General features: G+C 44.0%; 1 long non-coding RNA gene across 1 annotated transcript; it reads left to right on the forward strand.

The window, feature by feature from the left end:
* The first annotated feature begins 2,846 nt into the window (after positions 1–2,846).
* Positions 2,847–11,468, forward strand: LOC138800457 (uncharacterized). The gene is made up of 2 exons (XR_011364469.1): positions 2,847–3,011; positions 11,232–11,468. It is a non-coding gene; the product is annotated as an uncharacterized lncRNA (long non-coding RNA).
* Positions 11,469–11,743: the final 275 nt, after the last annotated feature.

The raw sequence follows: 11,743 nt of genomic DNA on the forward strand, positions 1-11,743 counted from the left end.
TCAATGCAGCTCTGGAAGCAACTAGATAATGAAGTGTGATAAAGCTCTAAATCAATGGAAACCCCACATTTAAGTGTATAGGGGGTGTTAGCATACCTACTAAGGGAGCCCAATAACCTCTCAGCAATAGTAGCATAGGGGTCATATAAAGGGGGGGACATTGTGCGTTAGATTTTCATTTGGAACCATAGAGCAGTGCCTTGTGGGCCAGTTAAAGATAAGTAGATTGTGTCCTTCCTCTACAATGTCGAACACAAAAGACCCATGCACTTCCTCTACCTATGTGACTTACTTCCTCAGCGTATCGAAAGTGCGCTGTGAGTGGGTGAAGAGTGCAATAGAAGAAGTAAAGAGAGAGGTGATAGGAGAGAAGAAGAACAGATTCCTGTTGGTTCGCATATCCATGTGACATACAAATAAACAATAACCCTTCACATACTTCAGCTGTGCACCATCTGAATACACAAATCTAATACAGCGAAATCTAGTGGCGAAACTTTATCACTACTTTCACCAGCACTTGTATACAATAAGTACAGGCTTTTTCAAAGGGTGTAACCAATAGTAACACCCGTGGTAGGATACCACACTAGGATCTCAGGTCACATGATTCACAGTGAGGTAGAAAGAACAGTAGTCTGCTTTGAGAGAATCTAGCAAAAGTGTGAATGGCACAAAATATCTAAAAAAGATCAAACCTATGAAGACAATGAAACTGGCGGCTTCTCGGTGAGTCCTGAAATGGAAAAAGTCTGAACACGGAGCACATCTCCATGTGTATGATAGCAGAAAACACAGGTAACGTGAGCGCCAATAACTCTTGTCACTCCAAGATCTCCTATCAGTGGATGAGGATGCCTCCGACTTATCTGAACTTAAAAGCTTTTCTGGAAGACGGTCAAAAAACTGCTGACAAGGCAAGACTAAACACTGCAGCATGAGGAAAGAGCGCTATACGCGTGGTGTCCTTAGAGCTGATATTTTCAGAGCACTGAGGAACTTATGTAACCCCTTCTTCTTCTTCCCCCTCGTCGTCTTTGTCAGGGAGAAACCAAAATAAGAGCAAAAACTGCCAAGGCATCCACCTATAGATGGCGCAATATTTTAGATGAGATATTATCTAATGTAATGTGCCAGGCAACCTCTTAAAGAAGCAGTTCACTTTTTTTTTTTTTTTGCCCCCCCGGGTAGCCGTTGTCATGTATACTTACATAAGATGATCGGTGTCCCGTTCCCGTCGGTCAGTTCCGTCCCGCGGTGCCGTTCACATCGGGCGCGCGCTCACTTCCGCCGGCTGCTGCGAGTCCTCTTCTCTGCCCAGTGATTATACGCCGGAAGTCACTCGCTTCCATGCATTCTCTATGGAAGCGCGTGACTTCCGGCGTTCAAATGACAAGGGAGAGAAGAGGAGTCACAGCGCCGGCGGAAGTGAGCGCGCGCCCGATGTGAACGGCACCGCGGGACGGAACTGACCGACGGGAACGGGACACCGATCATCTTATGTAAGTATACATGACAGCGGCTACCCGGGGGGGCAAAAAAAAAAAAAGTGAACTGCTTCTTTAAGGGAACATCTGCATAATACCTGCTTACTGTAGTCTAATTTGGGGGACAATTCTGCAAAAAAATGTATGCAAATATGCCCAATAGTGGGCATTTCTGGGGTGTTTTTCTTTTCTTTTCTTTTTGAGGGGGGAAATCCTTGTAGCATTGGGGGCTAGAGTCAAAACAGCTGCTTGCCTAGGGACAGAAAGGGTCACTTGGTCTTACAGTTCCCTTATATTGCCACATAAAAAAAGTACTAACCATGTAATACATGGCTGATGTGGGTCCACCACTCTTTAAACTGTTTAAAGCCAGGGACCCTCTTTATGATATCTATATGCCCTAATAGGGCTTAAAGCAAATGTACCAGCAGGTACATCAATTTAAAAATATTTTACATTAATTGACTGCGGAGAAGCCGCAGACGCGGCCCTGCCTGAAGCACTGGAGGTGGGCCCGTCCCACCACAGTGTGATGGAACCCCCTGCCCTCTTGGCATGACTCCATTGATTCTAACAGAGCGGCGCCACAGAGGGGAGGGCAGAACGCCACACTGTGGACTCGCGGGCCAGCCTCCGGTGCTTCAGGCCGGCCTGGTGCCAGGGCATAGCTAAAGCTTTGGCTGAAGGTTCCCCATCCCTGCTTTAAAGTATACCTGTCACGAAGTATGCTGACTGATTCTTGTGAAATTCTTCTGGCTCTGGAAGTTTGGGTATCCATCAGGTATCCATTGCGGGGTGGGTACTGCATATGACCCCCATTCTGATCCAATTGGGCTCATGCACAATACTGACCTGATGTGGTCATATCCATGGATACCCATACTTCTGGTGGCCGAAGGAATTTCACGCCATCCGGTTCAGCATACATCCTGACAAGTACACTTTTAAGGGTCTAAAAACGCGGGGTGACCACTCTTGTTGTAGCATTGTTGGCGGCCATGTTGGTTGTCACCTATCTTTCCTAGCAACACATAAAATAAGAAATAACTGTATAGAAATGATGAACAACTCGAAAGAAAACAAAATACCGAGAGAAGTCACAAGACTAATGTTAGACATAAATTACAGCAATTTACCCTTTCTCTCCCTAAAACCTAAAACCTCTTATTACGAAAGTAAACCGATCAGATTTCATAAATGTAAGTAAAATGTGTCTAGAATTACAGGGTGTGCAGCCAGTCCGGGCCAGGCAGGGTGCACCGCTTCAGTTTTCACTAGAAACTAGGCCTTTTCGTACCTCTGGGCCACAGACTCAGGTGGTTGCCATGGCGATTCACATTTCCTCTCGGTGAAGACGCCTACAATACAAGTAGCCTTCCCAGGGGTATCATGCAACACGGCCTGCAGAAAACTTTCACAGACGGGCCTCACCTCCATTGAGATTAGGCTACTTTACTGATCACATAATCTCTTCCTGTCATACCCACAGAGACACCGGGAAAAAAAGGAAAGGGAAATTCTTCTGTAAGTGAATTACATGGTAAAAAAAAAAAAAAAACATTAAAAAAGTACTACAAAAATAAAATGATGATTATAGTAAGAAACTAAATAAATTATTACTAATAAAATCATAAAAATGTTAAATTACTGTTTAAGGCCATGTTCACATGACGTATGAGACCGGCCAGGTCACGGAACGTCCGGTCTCTGAAAAGATCATCCCGGCCGGTACTGAAGTACCGGACGGATGATCTTTCCGGCCGCAGTAGAACTCCTCATAGCACACAATGAAGCAAGCGTCCGTGAGCCGCTCGCTTCCTTGTGTGAATTGACAGGGTTTTCTACGGCCGCCATTCACTGAATGGCGGGCGCAGAAAACTGACATGTCAGTTCTTTGCGGCACCACTTGGGATCACGGCCGGAGCGTATACGATGTGTATACGCTCTGGCCGGGATCCCATAAAGCAACATCAGGCTAGTCCACTCGTACAAAGAACGCCCGTTGTTGCCGATTGCAACAACGGCCGTACTTTTCCGTTGTGTGAACATAGCCTAAAAACGCTTATTTATTCAATTGTATATATCTTTTATACATGGGTTTTAATTGTTTTAAATTTTGTCTTTACTATTTTAACATTAATATTTATGCATTTATTACTATGTGCTCATCATTATTTTTTATTATTATTATTATTATTACTATTATATATTTTGTTACCTTATAAATTATTAGGTTATTATATATATATATATATATATATATATATACATACACTATATATATATTTATTTACTCATATTATATTATAATTATTATTTCTTTTTTATACATATTTACATTACCATTACGTTTGCACTTTTACTTATTTTTTTATTACTTTTCATTTATTATTTCCTAGTTGATTCATTTAATTTATTTATTTAATTATAATTTGATATTATTTTATTTATCGTTATCATTTTATTAAAATATATCTATCTGTTTGTTATATTTTGATTATTATTTTCTAGTTCACAAATATATACAGTGGTAACTTGGTTTAAGAGCGTTTTGGTTTAAGAGCTCACAGTTTTTCAAAATTGTGACTTGGTATAAGAGCATTGCTTTGGTTTAAGAGCTCCCTGTACTGGGTGGGAGGAGGAGTGGGGGGGGGACATGGTCTGCATAGCGGGGTCTACAGCCCTGTACTCTGACCCAGGAAGTCTCCCTCACCTTCCAAACCATAGCAGATCCACTTCAGGCTGGGGCTTACATCAGAGGACAGGACTGTGGGGGTAATCTCTCCATAGCTGTAACCCCTCTCTCCCCAGACAGAGAGTGCTGCATGTATGTGCCCACTTATGTCCTGCTCATTCCTTCCTGCTCCCTGCAGTCTCTGTCAGTCCTGATTGGTCCATGCTAAACACACACCCCTTCCCTACTGCTGTCATGTGACCACACAGACCTCTGACAGCAGCCCTGCTTCTTTATTCTAGCCTGTTGTACTACGCTACTACATTATGTAGATCTGCAGCTCCATCCTGTCTACAATCTGCTGCTGTTTGTTCAGGTTTATGCTCTTACTATACATTATACTCCACATTGCTATACTGTACAGTAACTTATAATATCACATATTCAGCTGTTTATAAATGTTTGTTTCATTTGTTTTACATGTTATTCAGAATATAAAATCATTATTTTTGGGGTGTAGAACCGATTGTGTGCATTTCAATAATTTCTTATGGGAAAATTTGCTTTGGTTTAAGAGTGGATTTGGATTACAAGCACGGAACGAATTATGCTGGTAATCCAAGGCACCACTGTATATTGTTTTCCCGAATTTATTATTTTGCAGCCTATGGCTATGTTCACACACAGTATTATTGCTCAGTTTTTTGGTCCTCACATTGCAACCAAAACCAGGAGTAGATTGAAAACACAGAAAGGCTATGTTCACACACTGTTGCAATTCAGTGGATGGTCGCCATTTAATGGAAAATAATTGGGGTTATTTTAAAACATCGGCTATTGTTATGAAATAGGGGGCCATTATTTGTCATAAAATAACAGCCATCCACTAAATTTCAACAGTGTGTGAACAGAGCCTTTCTGTGTTTTCAATCCCCTTCTGGTTTTGGTTGCAATATGAGGACCAAAATACTGTGTGTGAACCCAGCCAAAGGCTATGTTCACACAACGTCAAAAGATAGAGAAAGGGCAACAGCTTTTGCTATTTAAAAAAAATCTGTTATTGCCGCAATTTAAAGGGGTAGTGCAGCGGTAAAGAATTATTCACAGAATAACACACATTGCAAAGTTATACAACTTTGTAATGCATGTTATGTCTGTGAATGGCCCCCTTTCCCGTGTCCCACCACCCCCACCCATGTACCCGGAAGTGTGGTGCGCTATACTCACCTGTCACGTGCCGACTCGTCTCCGATCTTCAGTCAGCGATGCCGTCTTCGGACGGCCGGGCCGAATCCCTCTGACTGTCCTAGCATAACTGTGCTCAGCCAATCGCGGCTGAGCATCTGATGACGCTGAAAAGGGCGGCCGGCACTCAAGGGTCGGAGGGATTCGGCCCAGCCGTCCGAAGACAACATAGCTGACTGAAGATCGGAGACGAGTCGGCACGTGACAGGTATGTATAGCGCACCACACTTCCGGGTACACGGGTGGGGGTGGTGGGACACGGGGAAGGGGGCCATTCACAGACATAACATACATTACAAAGTTGTATAACTTTGTGATGTGTGTTATTCTGTGAATAATTCTTTACCGCCGCACTACCCCTTTAACTGACTGCAGTGCAATGCATTGAAGTCAATGGAAAGACGGACGTCCAATGCACGCAATGTATTGAATAACGGACATCAAAATAATGATCATGACAATTATTTTTGGACATCTTTTGCAAACAGCGGACGTTTTTTATTAGTTGTTCACACACGGTTTTTCTTTTGTCACTGTTCTTTCTCCATTTTTACTATTAAATTCAATAGACTTTTTAATTAAGCCGCATCCAAAGGGCAATTAGTAACCAAACTAGAATTATGTACCAGCAGGCGACATTGCACTAAGGGGAGGCCAGACAGCTAAATGACATCCGTTATTTTAGACTCAAAATGACGGACGTCATTTTAAAGAGAGCTGAAAAAACGTTGTGTCAACATAGCCTAACAAATACAACGTACAGGAGAAGGTATAGACCCTACACTAATATTCCAATGAAATTATATATTAGTCAATAGGCAAAAGATAAATGATGGGATGGTGAATTGGTTACAAAGGGTAAAGGAATCCTGGATCCAAAGCTTTGTGTTAAAACATTAAGGCTACGTTCACACACCGCTGAAATGATGGACGTTTTTATAGTATGGCCATTGTTTATCAGCAAATAATGGCCATTATTCTCCGTTAATAAAGACGGACGTCATTTCAACGGTTTGTGAACATAGGCTCAAGGGAAACTATTAGCAGGTTAGGCCCCCCCCCAGCCAGCCCACCCCTTTTATCTGCTGTTCTGCAATTCTGTTCTGAATATTTATCTGCTGTTCTGCAGTTATGAGTATCAGCCCAATATTCATTATAACGGACGGGCCAGTCAGGAGCGGATCAGAGGGTGTAGTCCCGCCCCCAGTGCATCAAACTGCTTCATTAGCATATTAAATTAACTACCAGCATCCCAAAAACAGTGCTGAGGATCAAGGTATGTAACTTACCTTCATACTCAGTGCCCTGTGTGCCATAGGGACGGGGATAGTGTCCTTTAAGGGGAAGAAGACAGGGAGCAATCAGAATTCCTGCCCTCTGATATGTAATGGAGGCAGCTCAGGGGGGTTAATTCTCACTGAAGACACCTAGTGGTATATGGAACCTTTTTTTTGGCAATGCTTCATGGAAAAGAGGTATGCAAATTAGCTTTCTCTTTAGGCTCCGTTCACATGGAGCAAAACTGGCTGAATAAACATGTCAATTCTTCAGCACAGAGAGAGGAGGCGTGTGAGCCTCCCATAATGACAGTCTATGGGAGGTTTGTGCGCCTCCTCTCTCCGCACTGAAGAATTGACATGTTTATTCTTCAGCGTGGAGAGAGGAGGCGCACGAGACTCCCATAGACTGTCATTATGGGAGGCTCACACGCCTCCTCTCTCTGTGCTGAAGAATTGACATGTTTATTCTTCAGCGTGGAGAGAGGAGGCGCACGAGACTCCCATAGACTGTCATTATGGGAGGCTCACACGCCTCCTCTCTCTGTACTGAAGAATTGACATGTTTATTCAGCCAGTTTTGCTCCATGTGAACGGAGCCTAAAGAGAAAGCTAATTTGCATACCTCTTTTCCATGAAGCATTGCCAAAAAAAAGGTTCCATATAGACTCCCATAGTCATTATGACAGGGAGGATAGCGGGATTCTCCACCGCGGAATTCCGCCAGTTTTGCTCTGTGTGAACGGAGCCTAACAATGAAAACTGTCATTCCACCTAAGCTGAATCTAAGGGATTTCTCTAGCCAACCAGTATCCTGTTCTGTACTGACAAAGGGTGAGAACTCCGACACAGCTGAGATGGAGGAGACTCCAAATTAGGGAAACAGAAAGGAGACAAATTATTATTATGGTGCGTTTACACGAAACGATAATTGGCCCGATCGTACAATTAACGATGTCGGAGTAACAACTTTTTTTTCATAACGATCAGCGTTTAGACGGTACGATATATCGTACGAAAAAATAGTTTTGCGATCGTTTTGCGATCGCACGCCCGCACGCTCGCAGCCCGGCCCCCCACTCATCCGCAGCCCGGCCCCACGGTCAACCGCAGCCCCCTGCAACGCCCCGATCGCCACCCCCGCTTTCCCCCGATCGCCACCCCCGCCGTCGCCGCTCTGATCGCCACCCCCGCCGCCCTGATCGCCACCCCCCCGCCGCGAGCATACGTTACCTGCTCCGCGTAGCAGGTCTTCGAAATCCCCAACTCCCCTCTTCAGTGCATTGATTGGCTGTAGAGGGGAGCCGGGAATTTCAAACGGCTCTTCTTCAGCCAATCAGTGCTCCTCTTCAGCACTGATTGGCTGAAGAAGAGCCGTTTGAAATTCCCGGCTCCCCTCTTCAGCCAATCAATGCACTGAAGAGGGGAGTCGGGGATTTCGAAGACCTGCTACGTGGAGCAGGTAATGTATGCTCGCGGCGGGGGCGGCGATCGGAGCGGCGGCAGCGGGGGGGTTGTGATCGGGGCGGCGGGGGTGGCGATCAGAGCGGCGGCGGCGGGGGTGGCGATCGAGCCGGCGCAGTGGGCTGCGGATGAGTGGGGGGACGGGCTGCGAGCGGGGGGACGGGCGGCAGGCGGGGCTGCGGGCGGTCGGACTATCGCGCGACGACTGTTTACACGGAACGATCGGCGAATTTTTTGCGAACGACGAACGATGATTTCATAACATGTTGAAAGATCAAAATGAACTATTTCTCGTTCGTCGTTTGATCGTTCGCTGCGTTTACACGTACGATTATCGTTCGAATTCGATCGTTATTGCGCGAATTCGCACGATAATCGTTACGTGTAAACGCACCATTAGTATTAGTATTATATTATATTGTATTATTACTATTATTATTATGTTTACTATGGTTATTTCTACAGTAAAGACTGTTTATATGAAATAGGAAATAATAAGAACATATTAACCCTACCAAACCATTTTATGTTATCAAACCCGAGAATGGAGAGTTATGGTTACATGGGGTGTCATGTGTTTTGGGGAATATTTTGGAACTTTAGGTAAAATACATGAAAAAAGTGGAGTATTCACACACCTTCACCGTGCCAGCATAAAAACAGCCGATCCACCAAGTATGATTCAGAGGGGGTTCAGCGACGGTCGGCCCTGCCAAGTTTGTATTATGTGACCGCCAAGAAACTAATAACCAGTCGAGACTGGGTTTAACCCATTTTATGCTTCATTTCAATGTTTCTTTACAATGATATTGGAATAAGACACACAGCCTTATTATTATAGTCTTTTCATTTATTATTATTCATTTGTAATTCACAATTTTTTTTTTCAAACCTGTGAAATAATTGGCAGAGTTCTGAAAACTGGAGAGGAAAAAAATATAATAGTTGCTGATATAACCAATCAGCTTCCATTTTGGAAATAATAGAAGCAATTTGATTGGTTGATTTGCTCCTCGCTTTTCTTTTGCCCCAGTTTTGATAAATCTTCCCCTAGTAAACTGTACATACATGGCAGGGGCTACAAGGATTATTCAGTTTCACGTAACTTAATCATGGAACCAAACCTTGGGCCGAGTCACAGACAGTACGCAATTTTTTGGATTTCTATGGGCCGTGGCATCACAGTGTCACTGCACTTGATTTATTGAGAATTCTTGGCCAAGTAGGAAAAAATAAAAAGGAAAAAATGTAAAATTGTAACATGCTTATGTTTTACTCAGGTCCTTTCAAAATATAGTAAAGAGGTCTTGTCCCATTAGGGGTTCATCATGGAGAACTGAATATTCAAGTAGTTGCCAACCTGAAATTGTGGCCAAACGGTGACCCTTACATGGAGGGTCTCGAATGGATAGAAAAAGTTGTGACAGTGTCTTGGTCCTAATTCAGATCTGCAATGGTTAACCGACTGTCTCATGTGGCACGCAGATTTCTAGGGATGAGTTTGTCATGGAACTGAAGCCATAATCTGAAGCCACAATATTGGCAAAGGTGTACACAAGGTAAAAGTCAACAAGGGGTCCATTCCTGGCTCTGTCCTTGTGTTGGTTATGCCAAGGTATTATACTATTCCCTAGCTAGGAGATAACTAGCTGATCAGTGGAGGTCTGACGGCTGGGACCACCAATAATAAGGTCACTCTCTGGCAATATTCATAAGTCCCTTAGATAGGGGCAACTGATTTCCTTCTCATGATCATGGGGGTCCCAGTGGTCGAACCCCCTACAGATCAACCTATTATTTTTTATCCTGGGAATAGGGGATGACTTTTAAAGGGAACCTGGGGGGCAGAGCCTGGCCGACTCCCCCGGTGGAGACCCTCATACTTACCCCGTGCACAAAGTCCCGCTTCCGTTGCCGAGATATCGCAGTAGGAAGCCCAGCGTGCACTCATCAGAGATGAGTCCAACGCTCATAGAGAATGAATGAAGCCGTCATTCTCTATGAGCGTCGGACTCACCTCTGATGAGTGCGCGCTGGGCTTCCGACGGCGATATCTCGGCAACAGAAGCGGGTCCAGGAGCGGGACTTCGCACACAGGGTAAGCATAAGGGTGTCCACCGGGGGGGCGGCCGGGCTCTGCCCCGGCACGGGGGGTGACAGGTTACCTTTAATCCTGGGATAACCTCATTAAAAAGTCACTGTCATTACGAAAAACTTTTAACATGTCATAGATACATATCAAAAGTTTTGATCGGTCCAAGTCTAAGTGTCCAATCGGGAAAACGAGCCAGTAAAAGACATGCTGCAACGTGTCCTCTCACGTCTCTGTGTAAGAAAAAAAAGTTAGACTTAAAGTAGAGCTCTATGGAGCCCAACTCTTTTTTGTGGAGAGTGGGCGTGCTGTAGCGTGGTCCACTTCCCGCTCGGAAAGGGTCTGAACAATAAGACCCGGATGGTGCCAAACTTTTGACATGTCTCTATGAGTAGTACACTTTAAGCCTTATTAGTGCGTCATGAGGTCCTAGCATGTCCATCTTCTGGTAGTAGAGAAGAAGGGCGTAGGTTGGTTAACCATTATTTGTCTGCCTTTACAGAGTAGCATGAACACTATGCAAGTATCCTCTCAGAAGAAGGATTGAGATGGCCCAAATGGGTGTTCTTTAGAGATAAGCAAACCTTGAGCATTCTTGGGTTCCTTGGAGCCTGAACTCTCTGCATTTGATTACCGGTGGCTGAAGAAGTTGGATGCAGCCCTAAGGCTGCCTGGAAAATATAGATACAGCCAAAGGCCACATCCATGTTTTGCAGGATTCCCTAGGACTGCATCCAATGTCTTCAGCCATTGGTAATCAAATGCCAAGAGTTTGAGTTCAGATGGTCCCGAGCATGCTCAAGGTTCACTCATCTCTAGCGTTCTTCTCTCTATGGGCCATAAAAACCCACAAGGGCAATTATGATACATATGATATTGAGCTTATCCAAAATTAATTTAAAAATATTCTACATGACCGTTCCGTGATGTGTTCGGTGCTGTACCTATTCCTGAGAAGTCCCAAGTTTCAATAAGAATATTTGCCTTTCCAGTGTTTGCTGTCACTTAAAAGGAAGGAAGATTTGGCAGAGGAGTAAGAGCAAATGTTAAGGTTATTTTCAACCGTAGTAGGAAGTAGAAGACAACGATGATGTCATCGCTGCTCCATTAACCCTACATCACCCAGACCCGACCACACAATAACTTCTGCTCCGGATATTATAGGGGGAATATCCCATATCGGCTGAAATGACACTTATAAGCAAATAAAATCCATATAAATCGCGTAACTGTTTGTTCTTTTTGTTTATTGGATTCATTTGGGAAATTTGTACGGACTTTATAATAGAAGGTCTATTGTCTATAATACACCTGGAGAGTTGGGGGCGCGCTCTACTTCCCCATAAATATAAAAATCCTATTAATTGTGTGAGATCACCTGACTATGAGGAATAGATTATCCGACCTGAAGACCGGGATTTTTTTTTTTTTTTTTTTACAGAATTTATGGAACTTATTGTTTAGGTGCAATGAGGAACAGGTAACAATAGAAGAAAGCCATAAT

The sequence above is a fragment of the Dendropsophus ebraccatus genome, chromosome 9 (assembly GCF_027789765.1).
Source record: "Dendropsophus ebraccatus isolate aDenEbr1 chromosome 9, aDenEbr1.pat, whole genome shotgun sequence".
Lineage (NCBI taxonomy): Eukaryota > Metazoa > Chordata > Amphibia > Anura > Hylidae > Dendropsophus > Dendropsophus ebraccatus.